The sequence below is a fragment of the Lissotriton vulgaris genome, chromosome 6 (genome assembly GCF_964263255.1).
Source record: "Lissotriton vulgaris chromosome 6, aLisVul1.2, whole genome shotgun sequence".
NCBI classification, from domain to species: Eukaryota; Metazoa; Chordata; class Amphibia; order Caudata; family Salamandridae; genus Lissotriton; species Lissotriton vulgaris.
The window spans coordinates 261468572-261486024 of record NC_141694.1 but is presented as its reverse complement, the minus strand read 5'-3'; positions in this window follow the sequence as shown (position 1 = coordinate 261486024).

Sequence of the window (17453 nt, the reverse complement as noted above, 5' to 3'; positions counted from 1 at the left end):
GCTTGATCCATCACCGTTATTTATCTCACTGCCCCATCCCAGCTCAGAACCTGGCTATATGCAAATCAGTCTGTCCCTGGCCCAGTGCATCATGGGAACAGGGCAGACTAAACTACCAAGCCAATTCTTCACCAGAAAGGAGACAAGCTACCGGGGACCGGTTTCTGGCATTTCAGCCTTCTTCGGCCCGGCTTGCTTGAATCCTGATGGAGCAGTGAGAAAGGGACTCATGTCTGAGTATACCCTGCCACACCTATAGTGGCCAAAAACGATTTAGAAAAGGGGGTGGTGATGAACAGAGTGTCTGAGTTAAACAGACCACTCTTACCCAGTCCAAAGATCAGGGCTTGATCCATCACCGTTATTTATCTTACTGCCCCATCCCAGCTCAGAACCTGGCTATATGCAAATCAGTCTGTCCCTGGCCCAGTGCATCATGGGAACAGGGCAGACTAAACTACCAAGCCAATTCTTCACCAGAAAGGAGACAAGCTACCGGGGACCGGTTTCTGGCATTTCAGCCTTCTTCGGCCCAGCTTGCTTGAATCCTGATGGAGCAGTGAGAAAGGGACTCATGTCTGAGTATACCCTGCCACACCTATAGTGGCCAAAAACGATTTAGAAAAGGGGGTGGTGATGAACAGAGTGTCTGAGTTAAACAGACAAATCTTACCCAGTCCAAAGATCAGGGCTTGATCCATCACCGTTATTTATCTCACTGCCCCATCCCAGCTCAGAACCTGGCTATATGCAAATCAGTCTGTCCCTGGCCCAGTGCATCATGGGAACAGGGCAGACTAAACTACCAAGCCAATTCTTCACCAGAAAGGAGACAAGCTACCGGGGACCGGTTTCTGGCATTTCAGCCTTCTTCGGCCCGGCTTGCTTGAATCCTGATGGAGCAGTGAGAAAGGGACTAATGTCTGAGTATACCCTGCCACACCTATAGTGGCCAAAAACGATTTAGAAAAGGGGGTGGTGATGAACAGAGTGTCTGAGTTAAACAGACCACTCTTACCCAGTCCAAAGATCAGGGCTTGATCCATCACCGTTATTTATCTCACTGCCCCATCCCAGCTCAGAACCTGGCTATATGCAAATCAGTCTGTCCCTGGCCCAGTGCATCATGGGAACAGGGCAGACTAAACTACCAAGCCAATTCTTCACCAGAAAGGAGACAAGCTACCGGGGACCGGTTTCTGGCATTTCAGCCTTCTTCGGCCCGGCTTGCTTGAATCCTGATGGAGCAGTGAGAAAGGGACTCATGTCTGAGTATACCCTGCCACACCTATAGTGGCCAAAAACGATTTAGAAAAGGGGGTGGTGATGAACAGAGTGTCTGAGTTAAACAGACCACTCTTACCCAGTCCAAAGATCAGGGCTTGATCCATCACCGTTATTTATCTCACTGCCCCATCCCAGCTCAGAACCTGGCTATATGCAAATCAGTCTGTCCCTGGCCCAGTGCATCATGGGAACAGGGCAGACTAAACTACCAAGCCAATTCTTCACCAGAAAGGAGACAAGCTACCGGGGACCGGTTTCTGGCATTTCAGCCTTCTTCGGCCCGGCTTGCTTGAATCCTGATGGAGCAGTGAGAAAGGGACTCATGTCTGAGTATACCCTGCCACACCTATAGTGGCCAAAAACGATTTAGAAAAGGGGGTGGTGATGAACAGAGTGTCTGAGTTAAACAGACCACTCTTACCCAGTCCAAAGATCAGGGCTTGATCCATCACCGTTATTTATCTCACTGCCCCATCCCAGCTCAGAACCTGGCTATATGCAAATCAGTCTGTCCCTGGCCCAGTGCATCATGGGAACAGGGCAGACTAAACTACCAAGCCAATTCTTCACCAGAAAGGAGACAAGCTACCGGGGACCGGTTTCTGGCATTTCAGCCTTCTTCGGCCCGGCTTGCTTGAATCCTGATGGAGCAGTGAGAAAGGGACTCATGTCTGAGTATACCCTGCCACACCTATAGTGGCCAAAAACGATTTAGAAAAGGGGGTGGTGATGAACAGAGTGTCTGAGTTAAACAGACCACTCTTACCCAGTCCAAAGATCAGGGCTTGATCCATCACCGTTATTTATCTCACTGCCCCATCCCAGCTCAGAACCTGGCTATATGCAAATCAGTGTGTCCCTGGCCCAGTGCATCATGGGAACAGGGCAGACTAAACTACCAAGCCAATTCTTCACCAGAAAGGAGACAAGCTACCGGGGACCGGTTTCTGGCATTTCAGCCTTCTTCGGCCCGGCTTGCTTGAATCCTGATGGAGCAGTGAGAAAGGGACTCATGTCTGAGTATACCCTGCCACACCTATAGTGGCCAAAAACGATTTAGAAAAGGGGGTGGTGATGAACAGAGTGTCTGAGTTAAACAGACCACTCTTACCCAGTCCAAAGATCAGGGCTTGATCCATCACCGTTATTTATCTCACTGCCCCATCCCAGCTCAGAACCTGGCTATATGCAAATCAGTGTGTCCCTGGCCCAGTGCATCATGGGAACAGGGCAGACTAAACTACCAAGCCAATTCTTCACCAGAAAGGAGACAAGCTACCGGGGACCGGTTTCTGGCATTTCAGCCTTCTTCGGCCCGGCTTGCTTGAATAATGATGGAGCAGTGAGAAAGGGACTAATGTCTGAGTATACCCTGCCACACCTATAGTGGGCAAAAACGATTTAGAAAAGGGGGTGGTGATGAACAGAGTGTCTGAGTTAAACAGACCACTCTTACCCAGTCCAAAGATCAGGGCTTGATCCATCACCGTTATTTATCTCACTGCCCCATCCCAGCTCAGAACCTGGCTATATGCAAATCAGTCTGTCCCTGGCCCAGTGCATCATGGGAACAGGGCAGACTAAACTACCAAGCCAATTCTTCACCAGAAAGGAGACAAGCTACCGGGGACCGGTTTCTGGCATTTCAGCCTTCTTCGGCCCGGCTTGCTTGAATCCTGATGGAGCAGTGAGAAAGGGACTCATGTCTGAGTACACCCTGCCACACCTATAGTGGCCAAAAACGATTTAGAAAAGGGGGTGGTGATGAACAGAGTGTCTGAGTTAAACAGGCCACTCTTACCCAGTCCAAAGATCAGGGCTTGATCCATCACCGTTATTTATCTCACTGCCCCATCCCAGCTCAGAACCTGGCTATATGCAAATCAGTCTGTCCCTGGCCCAGTGCATCATGGGAACAGGGCAGACTAAACTACCAAGCCAATTCTTCACCAGAAAGGAGACAAGCTACCGGGGACCGGTTTCTGGCATTTCAGCCTTCTTCGGCCCGGCTTGCTTGAATCCTGATGGAGCAGTGAGAAAGGGACTCATGTCTGAGTATACCCTGCCACACCTATAGTGGCCAAAAACGATTTAGAAAAGGGGGTGGTGATGAACAGAGTGTCTGAGTTAAACAGACCACTCTTACACAGTCCAAAGATCAGGGCTTGATCCATCACCGTTATTTATCTCACTGCCCCATCCCAGCTCAGAACCTGGCTATATGCAAATCAGTCTGTCCCTGGCCCAGTGCATCATGGGAACAGGGCAGACTAAACTACCAAGCCAATTCTTCACCAGAAAGGAGACAAGCTACCGGGGACCGGTTTCTGGCATTTCAGCCTTCTTCGGCCCGGCTTGCTTGAATCCTGATGGAGCAGTGAGAAAGGGACTCATGTCTGAGTATACCCTGCCACACCTATAGTGGCCAAAAACGATTTAGAAAAGGAGGTGGTGATGAACAGAGTGTCTGAGTTAAACAGACCACTCTTACCCAGTCCAAAGATCAGGGCTTGATCCATCACCGTTATTTATCTCACTGCCCCATCCCAGCTCAGAACCTAGCTATATGCAAATCAGTCTGTCCCTGGCCCAGTGCATCATGGGAACAGGGCAGACTAAACTACCAAGCCAATTCTTCACCAGAAAGGAGACAAGCTACCGGGGACCGGTTTCTGGCATTTCAGCCTTCTTCGGCCCGGCTTGCTTGAATCCTGATGGAGCAGTGAGAAAGGGACTCATGTCTGAGTATACCCTGCCACACCTATAGTGGCCAAAAACGATTTAGAAAAGGGGGTGGTGATGAACAGAGTGTCTGAGTTAAACAGACCACTCTTACCCAGTCCAAAGATCAGGGCTTGATCCATCACCGTTATTTATCTCACTGCCCCATCCCAGCTCAGAACCTGGCTATATGCAAATCAGTCTGTCCCTGGCCCAGTGCATCATGGGAACAGGGCAGACTAAACTGCCAAGCCAATTCTTTACCAGAAAGGAGACAAGCTACTGGGGACCGGTTTCTGGCATTTCAGCCTTCTTCGGCCCGGCTTGCTTGAATCCTGATGGAGCAGTGAGAAAGGGACTCATGTCTGAGTATACCCTGCCACACCTATAGTGGCCAAAAACGATTTAGAAAAGGGGGTGGTGATGAACAGAGTGTCTGAGTTAAACAGACCACTCTTACCCAGTCCAAAGATCAGGGCTTGATCCATCACCGTTATTTATCTCACTGCCCCATCCCAGCTCAGAACCTGGCTATATGCAAATCAGTCTGTCCCTGGCCCAGTGCATCATGGGAACAGGGCAGACTAAACTACCAAGCCAATTCTTCAGCAGAAAGGAGACAAGCTACCGGGGACCGGTTTCTGGCATTTCAGCCTTCTTCGGCCTGGCTTGCTTGAATCCTGATGGAGCAGTGAGAAAGGGACTCATGTCTGAGTATACCCTGCCACACCTATAGTGGCCAAAAACGATTTAGAAAAGGGGGTGGTGATGAACAGAGTGTCTGAGTTAAACAGACCACTCTTACCCAGTCCAAAGATCAGGGCTTGATCCATCACCGTTATTTATCTCACTGCCCCATCCCAGCTCAGAACCTGGCTATATGCAAATATGTCTGTCCCTGGCCCAGTGCATCATGGGAACAGGGCAGACTAAACTACCAAGCCAATTCTTCACCAGAAAGGAGACAAGCTACCGGGGACCGGTTTCTGGCATTTCAGCCTTCTTCGGCCCGGCTTGCTTGAATCCTGATGGAGCAGTGAGAAAGGGACTCATGTCTGAGTATACCCTGCCATACCTATAGTGGCCAAAAACGATTTAGAAAAGGGGGTGGTGATGAACAGAGTGTCTGAGTTAAACAGACCACTCTTACCCAGTCCAAAGATCAGGGCTTGATCCATCACCGTTATTTATCTCACTGCCCCATCCCAGCTCAGAACCTGGCTATATGCAAATCAGTCTGTCCCTGGCCCAGTGCATCATGGGAACAGGGCAGACTAAACTACCAAGCCAATTCTTCACCAGAAAGGAGACAAGCTACCGGGGACCGGTTTCTGGCATTTCAGCCTTCTTCGGCCCGGCTTGCTTGAATCCTGATGGAGCAGTGAGAAAGGGACTCATGTCTGAGTATACCCTGCCACACCTATAGTGGCCAAAAACGATTTAGAAAAGGGGGTGGTGATGAACAGAGTGTCTGAGTTAAACAGACCACTCTTACCCAGTCCAAAGATCAGGGCTTGATCCATCACCGTTATTTATCTCACTGCCCCATCCCAGCTCAGAACCTGGCTATATGCAAATCAGTCTGTCCCTGGCCCAGTGCATCATGGGAACAGGGCAGACTAAACTACCAAGCCAATTCTTCACCAGAAAGGAGACAAGCTACCGGGGACCGGTTTCTGGCATTTCAGCCTTCTTCGGCCCGGCTTGCTTGAATCCTGATGGAGCAGTGAGAAAGGGACTCATGTCTGAGTATACCCTGCCACACCTATAGCGGCCAAAAACGATTTAGAAAAGGGGGTGGTGATGAACAGAGTGTCTGAGTTAAACAGACCACTCTTACCCAGTCCAAAGATCAGGGTTTGATCCATCACCGTTATTTATCTCACTGCCCCATCCCAGCTCAGAACCTGGTTATATGCAAATCAGTCTGTCCCTGGCCCAGTGCATCATGGGAACAGGGCAGACTAAACTACCAAGCCAATTCTTCACCAGAAAGGAGACAAGCTACCGGGGACCGGTTTCTGGCATTTCAGCCTTCTTCGGTCCGGCTTGCTTGAATCCTGATGGAGCAGTGAGAAAGGGACTCATGTCTGAGTATACCCTGCCACACCTATAGTGGCCAAAAACGATTTAGAAAAGGGGGTGGTGATGAACAGAGTGTCTGAGTTAAACAGACCACTCTTACCCAGTCCAAAGATCAGGGCTTGATCTATCACCGTTATTTATCTCACTGCCCCATCCCAGCTCAGAACCTGGCTATATGCAAATCAGTCTGTCCCTGGCCCAGTGCATCATGGGAACAGGGCAGACTAAACTACCAAGCCAATTCTTCACCAGAAAGGAGACAAGCTACCGGGGACCGGTTTCTGGCATTTCAGCCTTCTTCGGCCCGGCTTGCTTGAATCCTGATGGAGCAGTGAGAAAGGGACTCATGTCTGAGTATACCCTGCCACACCTATAGTGGCCAAAAATGATTTAGAAAAGGGGGTGGTGATGAACAGAGTGTCTGAGTTAAACAGACCACTCTTACCCAGTCCAAAGATCAGGGCTTGATCCATCACCGTTATTTATCTCACTGCCCCATCCCAGCTCAGAACCTGGCTATATGCAAATCAGTCTGTCCCTGGCCCAGTGCATCATGGGAACAGGGCAGACTAAACTACCAAGCCAATTCTTCACCAGAAAGGAGACAAGCTACCGGGGACCGGTTTCTGGCATTTCAGCCTTCTTCGGCCCGGCTTGCTTGAATCCTGATGGAGCAGTGAGAAAGGGACTCATGTCTGAGTATACCCTGCCACACCTATAGTGGCCAAAAATGATTTAGAAAAGGGGGTGGTGATGAACAGAGTGTCTGAGTTAAACAGACCACTCTTACCCAGTCCAAAGATCAGGGCTTGATCCATCACCGTTATTTATCTCACTGCCCCATCCCAGCTCAGAACCTGGCTATATGCAAATCAGTCTGTCCCTGGTCCAGTGCATCATGGGAACAGGGCAGACTAAACTACCAAGCCAATTCTTCACCAGAAAGGAGACAAGCTACCGGGGACCGGTTTCTGGCATTTCAGCCTTCTTCGGCCCGGCTTGCTTGAATCCTGATGGAGTAGTGAGAAAGGGACTCATGTCTGAGTATACCCTGCCACACCTATAGTGGCCAAAAACGATTTAGAAAAGGGGGTGGTGATGAACAGAGTGTCTGAGTTAAACAGACCACTCTTACCCAGTCCAAAGATCAGGGCTTGATCCATCACCGTTATTTATCTCACTGCCCCATCCCAGCTCAGAACCTGGCTATATGCAAATCAGTCTGTCCCTGGCCCAGTGCATCATGGGAACAGGGCAGACTAAACTACCAAGCCAATTCTTCACCAGAAAGGAGACAAGCTACCGGGGACCGGTTTCTGGCATTTCAGCCTTCTTCGGCCCGGCTTGCTTGAATCCTGATGGAGCAGTGAGAAAGGGACTCATGTCTGAGTATACCCTGCCACACCTATAGTGGCCAAAAACGATTTAGAAAAGGGGGTGGTGATGAACAGAGTGTCTGAGTTAAACAGACCACTCTTACCCAGTCCGAAGATCAGGGCTTGATACATCACCGTTATTTATCTCACTGCCCCATCCCAGCTCAGAACCTGGCTATATGCAAATCAGTCTGTCCCTGGCCCAGTGCATCATGGGAACAGGGCAGACTAAACTACCAAGCCAATTCTTCACCAGAAAGGAGACAAGCTACCGGGGAACGGTTTCTGGCATTTCAGCCTTCTTCGGCCCGGCTTGCTTGAATCCTGATGGAGCAGTGAGAAAGGGACTCATGTCTGAGTATACCCTGCCACACCTATAGTGGCCAAAAACGATTTAGAAAAGGGGGTGGTGATGAACAGAGTGTCTGAGTTACACAGACCACTCTTACCCAGTCCAAAGATCAGGTCTTAATCCATCACCATTATTTATCTCACTGCCCCATCCCAGCTCAGAACCTGGCTATATGCAAATCAGTCTGTCCCTGGCCCAGTGCATCATGGGAACAGGGCAGACTAAACTACCAAGCCAATTCTTCACCAGAAAGGAGACAAGCTACCGGGGACCGGTTTCTGGCATTTCAGCCTTCTTCGGCCCGGCTTGCTTGAATCCTGATGGAGCAGTGAGAAAGGGACTCATGTCTGAGTATACCCTGCCACACCTATAGTGGCCAAAAACGATTTAGAAAAGGGGGTGGTGATGAACAGAGTGTCTGAGTTAAACAGACCACTCTTACCCAGTCCAAAGATAAGGGCTTGATCCATCACCGTTATTTATCTCACTGCCCCATCCCAGCTCAGAACCTGGCTATATGCAAATCAGTCTGTCCCTGGCCCAGTGCATCATGGGAACAGGGCAGACTAAACTACCAAGCCAATTCTTCACCAGAAAGGAGACAAGCTACCGGGGACCGGTTTCTGGCATTTCAGCCTTCTTCGGCCCGGCTTGCTTGAATCCTGATGGAGCAGTGAGAAAGGTACTCATGTCTGAGTATACCCTGCCACACCTATAGTGGCCAAAAACGATTTAGAAAAGGGGGTGGTGATGAACAGAGTGTCTGAGTTAAACAGACCACTCTTACCCAGTCCAAAGATCAGGGTTTGATCCATCACCGTTATTTATCTCACTGCCCCATCCCAGCTCAGAACCTGGTTATATGCAAATCAGTCTGTCCCTGGCCCAGTGCATCATGGGAACAGGGCAGACTAAACTACCAAGCCAATTCTTCACCAGAAAGGAGACAAGCTACCGGGGACCGGTTTCTGGCATTTCAGCCTTCTTCGGTCCGGCTTGCTTGAATCCTGATGGAGCAGTGAGAAAGGGACTCATGTCTGAGTATACCCTGCGAACATCTATAGTGGCCAAAAACGATTTAGAAAAGGGGGTGGTGATGAACAGAGTGTCTGAGTTAAACAGACCACTCTTACCCAGTCCAAAGATCAGGGCTTGATCCATCACCGTTATTTATCTCACTGCCCCATCCCAGCTCAGAACCTGGCTATATGCAAATCAGTCTGTCCCTGGCCCAGTGCATCATGGGAACAGGGCAGACTAAACTACCAAGCCAATTCTTCACCAGAAAGGAGACAAGCTACCGGGGACCGGTTTCTGGCATTTCAGCCTTCTTCGGCCCGGCTTGCTTGAATCCTGATGGAGCAGTGAGAAAGGGACTCATGTCTGAGTATACCCTGCCACACCTATAGTGGCCAAAAACGATTTAGAAAAGGGGGTGGTGATGAACAGAGTGTCTGAGTTAAACAGACCACTCTTACCCAGTCCAAAGATCAGGGCTTGATCCATCACCGTTATTTATCTCACTGCCCCATCCCAGCTCAGAACCTGGCTATATGCAAATCAGTCTGTCCCTGGCCCAGTGCATCATGGGAACAGGGCAGACTAAACTACCAAGCCAATTCTTCACCAGAAAGGAGACAAGCTACCGGGGACCGGTTTCTGGCATTTCAGCCTTCTTCGGCCCGGCTTGCTTGAATCCTGATGGAGCAGTGAGAAAGGGACTCATGTCTGAGTATACCCTGCTACACCTATAGTGGCCAAAAACGATTTAGAAAAGGGGGTGGTGATGAACAGAGTGTCTGAGTTAAACAGACCACTCTTACACAGTCCAAAGATCAGGGCTTGATCCATCACCGTTATTTATCTCACTGCCCCATCCCAGCTCAGAACCTGGCTATATGCAAATCAGTCTGTCCCTGGCCCAGTGCATCATGGGAACAGGGCAGACTAAACTACCAAGCCAATTCTTCACCAGAAAGGAGACAAGCTACCGGGGACCGGCTTCTGGCATTTCAGCCTTCTTCGGCCCGGCTTGCTTGAATCCTGATGGAGCAGTGAGAAAGGGACTCATGTCTGAGTATACCCTGCCACACCTATAGTGGCCAAAAACGATTTAGAAAAGGGGGTGGTGATGAACAGAGTGTCTGAGTTAAACAGACCACTCTTACCCAGTCCAAAGATCAGGGCTTGATCCATCACCGTTATTTATCTCACTGCCCCATCCCAGCTCAGAACCTGGCTATATGCAAATCAGTCTGTCCCTGGCCCAGTGCATCATGGGAACAGGGCAGATTAAACTACCAAGCCAATTCTTTACCAGAAAGGAGACAAGCTACTGGGGACCGGTTTCTGGCATTTCAGCCTTCTTCGGCCCGGCTTGCTTGAATCCTGATGGAGCAGTGAGAAAGGGACTCATGTCTGAGTATACCCTGCCACACCTATAGTGGCCAAAAACGATTTAGAAAAGGGGGTGGTGATGAACAGAGTGTCTGAGTAAAACAGACCACTCTTACCCAGTCCAAAGATCAGGGCTTGATCCATCACCGTTATTTATCTCACTGCCCCATCCCAGCTCAGAACCTGGCTATATGCAAATCAGTCTGTCCCTGGCCCAGTGCATCATGGGAACAGGGCAGACTAAACTACCAAGCCAATTCTTTACCAGAAAGGAGACAAGCTACTGGGGACCGGTTTCTGGCATTTCAGCCTTCTTCGGCCCGGCTTGCTTGAATCCTGATGGAGCAGTGAGAAAGGGACTCATGTCTGAGTATACCCTGCCACACCTATAGTGGCCAAAAACGATTTAGAAAAGGGGGTGGTGATGAACAGAGTGTCTGAGTTAAACAGACCACTCTTACCCAGTCCAAAGATCAGGGCTTGATCCATCACCGTTATTTATCTCACTGTCCCATCCCAGCTCAGAACCTGGCTATATGCAAATCAGTCTGTCCCTGGCCCAGTGCATCATGGGAACAGGGCAGACTAAACTACCAAGCCAATTCTTCAGCAGAAAGGAGACAAGCTACCGGGGACCGGTTTCTGGCATTTCAGCCTTCTTCGGCCCGGCTTGCTTGAATCCTGATGGAGCAGTGAGAAAGGGACTCATGTCTGAGTATACCCTGCCACACCTATAGTGGCCAAAAACGATTTAGAAAAGGGGGTGGTGATGAACAGAGTGTCTGAGTTAAACAGACCACTCTTACCCAGTCCAAAGATCAGGGCTTGATCCATCACCGTTATTTATCTCACTGCCCAATCCCAGCTCAGAACCTGGCTATATGCAAATCAGTCTGTCCCTGGCCCAGTGCATCATGGGAACAGGGCAGACTAAACTACCAAGCCAATTCTTCACCAGAAAGGAGACAAGCTACCGGGGACCGGTTTCTGGCATTTCAGCCTTCTTCGGCCCGGCTTGCTTGAATCCTGATGGAGCAGTGAGAAAGGGACTCATGTCTGAGTATACCCTGCCACACCTATAGTGGCCAAAAACGATTTAGAAAAGGGGGTGGTGATGAACAGAGTGTCCGAGTTAAACAGACCACTCTTACCCAGTCCGAAGATCAGGGCTTGATCCATCACCGTTATTTATCTCACTGCCCCATCCCAGCTCAGAACCTGGCTATATGCAAATCAGTCTGTCCCTGGCCCAGTGCATCATGGGAACAGGGCAGACTAAACTACCAAGCCAATTCTTCACCAGAAAGGAGACAAGCTACCGGGGACCGGTTTCTGGCATTTCAGCCTTCTTCGGCCCGGCTTGCTTGAATCCTGATGGAGCAGTGAGAAAGGGACTCATGTCTGAGTATACCCTGCCACACCTATAGTGGCCAAAAACGATTTAGAAAAGGGGGTGGTGATGAACAGAGTGTCTGAGTTAAACAGACCACTCTTACCCAGTCCAAAGATCAGGGCTTGATCCATCACCGTTATTTATCTCACTGCCCCATCCCAGCTCAGAACCTGGCTATATGCAAATCAGTCTGTCCCTGGCCCAGTGTATCATGGGAACAGGGCAGACTAAACTATCAAGCCAATTCTTCACCAGAAAGGAGACAAGCTACCGGGGACCGGTTTCTGGCATTTCAGCCTTCTTCGGCCCGGCTTGCTTGAATCCTGATGGAGCAGTGAGAAAGGGACTCATGTCTGAGTATACCCTGCCACACCTATAGTGGCCAAAAACGATTTAGAAAAGGGGGTGGTGATGAACAGAGTGTCTGAGTTAAACAGACCACTCTTACCCAGTCCAAAGATCAGGGTTTGATCCATCACCGGTATTTATCTCACTGCCCCATCCCAGCTCAGAACCTGGTTATATGCAAATCAGTCTGTCCCTGGCCCAGTGCATCATGGGAACAGGGCAGACTAAACTACCAAGCCAATTCTTCACCAGAAAGGAGACAAGCTACCGGGGACCGGTTTCTGGCATTTCAGCCTTCTTCGGTCCGGCTTGCTTGAATCCTGATGGAGCAGTGAGAAAGGGACTCATGTCTGAGTATACCCTGCCACACCTATAGTGGCCAAAAACGATTTAGAAAAGGGGGTGGTGATGAACAGAGTGTCCGAGTTAAACAGACGTCTCTTACCCAGTCCGAAGATCAGGGCTTGATCCATCACCGTTATTTATCTCACTGCCCCATCCCAGCTCAGAACCTGGCTATATGCAAATCAGTCTGTCCCTGGCCCAGTGCATCATGGGAACAGGGCAGACTAAACTACCAAGCCAATTCTTCACCAGAAAGGAGACAAGCTACCGGGGACCGGTTTCTGGCATTTCAGCCTTCTTCGGCCCGGCTTGCTTGAATCCTGATGGAGCAGTGAGAAAGGGACTCATGTCTGAGTATACCCTGCCACACCTATAGTGGCCAAAAACGATTTAGAAAAGGGGGTGGTGATGAACAGAGTGTCTGAGTAAAACAGACCACTCTTACCCAGTCCAAAGATCAGGGCTTGATCCATCACCGTTATTTATCTCACTGCCCCATCCCAGCTCAGAACCTGGCTATATGCAAATCAGTCTGTCCCTGGCCCAGTGCATCATGGGAACAGGGCAGACTAAACTACCAAGCCAATTCTTTACCAGAAAGGAGACAAGCTACTGGGGACCGGTTTCTGGCATTTCAGCCTTCTTCGGCCCGGCTTGCTTGAATCCTGATGGAGCAGTGAGAAAGGGACTCATGTCTGAGTATACCCTGCCACACCTATAGTGGCCAAAAACGATTTAGAAAAGGGGGTGGTGATGAACAGAGTGTCTGAGTTAAACAGACCACTCTTACCCAGTCCAAAGATCAGGGCTTGATCCATCACCGTTATTTATCTCACTGTCCCATCCCAGCTCAGAACCTGGCTATATGCAAATCAGTCTGTCCCTGGCCCAGTGCATCATGGGAACAGGGCAGACTAAACTACCAAGCCAATTCTTCAGCAGAAAGGAGACAAGCTACCGGGGACCGGTTTCTGGCATTTCAGCCTTCTTCGGCCCGGCTTGCTTGAATCCTGATGGAGCAGTGAGAAAGGGACTCATGTCTGAGTATACCCTGCCACACCTATAGTGGCCAAAAACGATTTAGAAAAGGGGGTGGTGATGAACAGAGTGTCTGAGTTAAACAGACCACTCTTACCCAGTCCAAAGATCAGGGCTTGATCCATCACCGTTATTTATCTCACTGCCCAATCCCAGCTCAGAACCTGGCTATATGCAAATCAGTCTGTCCCTGGCCCAGTGCATCATGGGAACAGGGCAGACTAAACTACCAAGCCAATTCTTCACCAGAAAGGAGACAAGCTACCGGGGACCGGTTTCTGGCATTTCAGCCTTCTTCGGCCCGGCTTGCTTGAATCCTGATGGAGCAGTGAGAAAGGGACTCATGTCTGAGTATACCCTGCCACACCTATAGTGGCCAAAAACGATTTAGAAAAGGGGGTGGTGATGAACAGAGTGTCCGAGTTAAACAGACCACTCTTACCCAGTCCGAAGATCAGGGCTTGATCCATCACCGTTATTTATCTCACTGCCCCATCCCAGCTCAGAACCTGGCTATATGCAAATCAGTCTGTCCCTGGCCCAGTGCATCATGGGAACAGGGCAGACTAAACTACCAAGCCAATTCTTCACCAGAAAGGAGACAAGCTACCGGGGACCGGTTTCTGGCATTTCAGCCTTCTTCGGCCCGGCTTGCTTGAATCCTGATGGAGCAGTGAGAAAGGGACTCATGTCTGAGTATACCCTGCCACACCTATAGTGGCCAAAAACGATTTAGAAAAGGGGGTGGTGATGAACAGAGTGTCTGAGTTAAACAGACCACTCTTACCCAGTCCAAAGATCAGGGTTTGATCCATCACCGGTATTTATCTCACTGCCCCATCCCAGCTCAGAACCTGGTTATATGCAAATCAGTCTGTCCCTGGCCCAGTGCATCATGGGAACAGGGCAGACTAAACTACCAAGCCAATTCTTCACCAGAAAGGAGACAAGCTACCGGGGACCGGTTTCTGGCATTTCAGCCTTCTTCGGTCCGGCTTGCTTGAATCCTGATGGAGCAGTGAGAAAGGGACTCATGTCTGAGTATACCCTGCCACACCTATAGTGGCCAAAAACGATTTAGAAAAGGGGGTGGTGATGAACAGAGTGTCCGAGTTAAACAGACCACTCTTACCCAGTCCGAAGATCAGGGCTTGATCCATCACCGTTATTTATCTCACTGCCCCATCCCAGCTCAGAACCTGGCTATATGCAAATCAGTCTGTCCCTGGCCCAGTGCATCATGGGAACAGGGCAGACTAAACTACCAAGCCAATTCTTCACCAGAAAGGAGACAAGCTACCGGGGACCGGTTTCTGGCATTTCAGCCTTCTTCGGCCCGGCTTGCTTGAATCCTGATGGAGCAGTGAGAAAGGGACTCATGTCTGAGTATACCCTGCCACACCTATAGTGGCCAAAAACGATTTAGAAAAGGGGGTGGTGATGAACAGAGTGTCCGAGTTAAACAGACCACTCTTACCCAGTCCAAAGATCAGGGCTTGATCCATCACCGTTATTTATCTCACTGCCCCATCCCAGCTCAGAACCTGGCTATATGCAAATCAGTCTGTCCCTGGCCCAGTGCATCATGGGAACAGGGCAGACTAAACTACCAAGCCAATTCTTCACCAGAAAGGAGACAAGCTACCGGGGACCGGTTTCTGGCATTTCAGCCTTCTTCGGCCCGGCTTGCTTGAATCCTGATGGAGCAGTGAGAAAGGGACTCATGTCTGAGTATACCCTGCCACACCTATAGTGGCCAAAAACGATTTAGAAAAGGGGGTGGTGATGAACAGAGTGTCTGAGTTAAACAGACCACTCTTACCCAGTCCAAAGATCAGGGCTTGATCCATCACCGTTATTTATCTCACTGCCCCATCCCAGCTCAGAACCTGGTTATATGCAAATCAGTCTGTCCCTGGCCCAGTGCATCATGGGAACAGGGCAGACTAAACTACCAAGCCAATTCTTCACCAGAAAGGAGACAAGCTACCGGGGACCGGTTTCTGGCATTTCAGCCTTCTTCGACCCGGCTTGCTTGAATCCTGATGGAGCAGTGAGAAAGGGACTCATGTCTGAGTATACCCTGCCACACCTATAGTGGCCAAAAACGATTTAGAAAAGGGGGTGGTGATGAACAGAGTGTCTGAGTTAAACAGACCACTCTTACCCAGTCCAAAGATCAGGGCTTGATCCATCACCGGTATTTATCTCACTGCCCCATCCCAGCTCAGAACCTGGCTATATGCAAATCAGTCTGTCCCTGGCCCAGTGCATCATGGGAACAGGGCAGACTAAACTACCAAGCCAATTCTTCACCAGAAAGGAGACAAGCTACCGGGGACCGGTTTCTGGCATTTCAGCCTTCTTCGGCCCGGCTTGCTTGAATCCTGATGGAGCAGTGAGAAAGGGACTCATGTCTGAGTATACCCTGCCACACCTATAGTGGCCAAAAACGATTTAGAAAAGGGGGTGGTGATGAACAGAGTGTCTGAGTTAAACAGACCACTCTTACCCAGTCCAAAGATCAGGGCTTGATCCATCACCGTTATTTATCTCACTGCCCCATCCCAGCTCAGAACCTGGCTATATGCAAATCAGTCTGTCCCTGGCCCAGTGCATCATGGGAACAGGGCAGACTAAACTACCAAGCCAATTCTTCACCAGAAAGGAGACAAGCTACCGGGGACCGGTTTCTGGCATTTCAGCCTTCTTCGGCCCAGCTTGCTTGAATCCTGATGGAGCAGTGAGAAAGGGACTCATGTCTGAGTATACCCTGCCACACCTATAGTGGCCAAAAACGATTTAGAAAAGGGGGTGGTGATGAACAGAGTGTCTGAGTTAAACAGACCACTCTTACCCAGTCCAAAGATCAGGGCTTGATCCATCACCGTTATTTATCTCACTGCCCCATCCCAGCTCAGAACCTGGCTATATGCAAATCAGTCTGTCCCTGGCCCAGTGCATCATGGGAACAGGGCAGACTAAACTACCAAGCCAATTCTTCACCAGAAAGGAGACAAGCTACCGGGGACCGGTTTCTGGCATTTCAGCCTTCTTCGGCCCAGCTTGCTTGAATCCTGATGGAGCAGTGAGAAAGGGACTCATGTCTGAGTATACCCTGCCACACCTATAGTGGCCAAAAACGATTTAGAAAAGGGGGTGGTGATGAACAGAGTGTCTGAGTTAAACAGACCACTCTTACCCAGTCCAAAGATCAGGGCTTGATCCATCACCGTTATTTATCTCACTGCCCCATCCCAGCTCAGAACCTGGCTATATGCAAATCAGTCTGTCCCTGGCCCATTGCATCATGGGAACAGGGCAGACTAAACTACCAAGCCAATTCTTCACCAGAAAGGAGACAAGCTACCGGGGACCGGTTTCTGGCATTTCAGCCTTCTTCGACCCGGCTTGCTTGAATCCTGATGGAGCAGTGAAAAAGGGACTCATGTCTGAGTATACCCTGCCACACCTATAGTGGCCAAAAACGATTTAGAAAAGGGGGTGGTGATGAACAGAGTGTCTGAGTTAAACAGACCACTCTTACCCAGTCCAAAGATCAGGGCTTGATCCATCACCGTTATTTATCTCACTGCCCAATCCCAGCTCAGAACCTGGCTATATGCAAATCAGTCTGTCCCTGGCCCAGTGCATCATGGGAACAGGGCAGACTAAACTACCAAGCCAATTCTTCACCAGAAAGGAGACAAGCTACCGGGGACCGGTTTCTGGCATTTCAGCCTTCTTCGGCCCGGCTTGCTTGAATCCTGATGGAGCAGTGAGAAAGGGACTCATGTCTGAGTATACCCTGCCACACCTATAGTGGCCAAAAACGATTTAGAAAAGGGGGTGGTGATGAACAGAGTGTCCGAGTTAAACAGACCACTCTTACCCAGTCCGAAGATCAGGGCTTGATCCATCACCGTTATTTATCTCACTGCCCCATCCCAGCTCAGAACCTGGCTATATGCAAATCAGTCTGTCCCTGGCCCAGTGCATCATGGGAACAGGGCAGACTAAACTACCAAGCCAATTCTTCACCAGAAAGGAGACAAGCTACCGGGGACCGGTTTCTGGCATTTCAGCCTTCTTCGGCCCGGCTTGCTTGAAT